Source organism: Sinocyclocheilus grahami, unplaced genomic scaffold (genome assembly GCF_001515645.1).
Source record: "Sinocyclocheilus grahami isolate Dianchi unplaced genomic scaffold, SAMN03320097.WGS_v1.1 scaffold1005.1, whole genome shotgun sequence".
Taxonomy (NCBI): domain Eukaryota; kingdom Metazoa; phylum Chordata; class Actinopteri; order Cypriniformes; family Cyprinidae; genus Sinocyclocheilus; species Sinocyclocheilus grahami.
The window spans coordinates 232,533-233,307 of NW_015506184.1; the positions used below are offsets into that span (position 1 = coordinate 232,533).

Consider the following 775-nt stretch of genomic DNA (forward strand, 5'->3'; position numbering starts at 1 on the left):
ATAATAAAAATAATGGGGGAAAATAATGAATTAATATTGTCGCCATTTCCAGCACTGTCACTGACATTGTCAATGACTCACACACTAATATACACACACCTGATTCATGTACGCTGAGAGCAAGAGTCACTTTGCAGCGGCAGTTGTGCTCAAACCCGTGGCAGGGAATAGGGACTGTGCTGTGTATGGCCAAACTGTGCTTTTTAGCATCCTCACGGATGTGCAGGACATCTGGAACAAACTGCAGAAAAAGTGTTGTATGGCTGGCCTAAGCCAGTGTAAATCAAGCACCATCATACAGCTCTGTTAGACATGGGTAATTATGCAACACAATATTTGCAACACTGCAATGTGTATTTAGCCGGTAATTATCACTTCAGGCGTTGTGCATGACGCATGATCCATCATAATTATGAAGAATTAGATGTAACAGGATTTACCTTAATTCCTGCGAAAAACCCAGCGCTTTCTTTAGATGCCGACTGCAAGCTGGAGGAGTTTAACAGGAAGGTGGACACGCTGCAGGAAAACTGTCAATCAAACCAGACTGTCAGAAGGTCACGCTGACTGAGCACAGAGACAGAAACTATAGAAATCAATAATGCACTTTTATAACAGGGAAAGATTTATTTTTTATTGTCTTGACTTGAAAAATGTTGCATGTAGCTACAAACTCACATCCAATCAGAACACGTTATGTATATTTAATATGCAGATATGCGCTGCAGGATTTTAGACCAATGAGATTTCACTGTGGGCGGGGCTAATCAGGCTA

The 775-nt window shown here is 41.3% G+C and overlaps 1 pseudogene; it reads right to left on the bottom strand.

Moving 5' to 3' along the window:
- Positions 1 to 775, bottom strand: part of LOC107565494 (von Willebrand factor D and EGF domain-containing protein-like) — a 63,546-nt pseudogene that overhangs the window by 57,835 nt on the left and 4,936 nt on the right.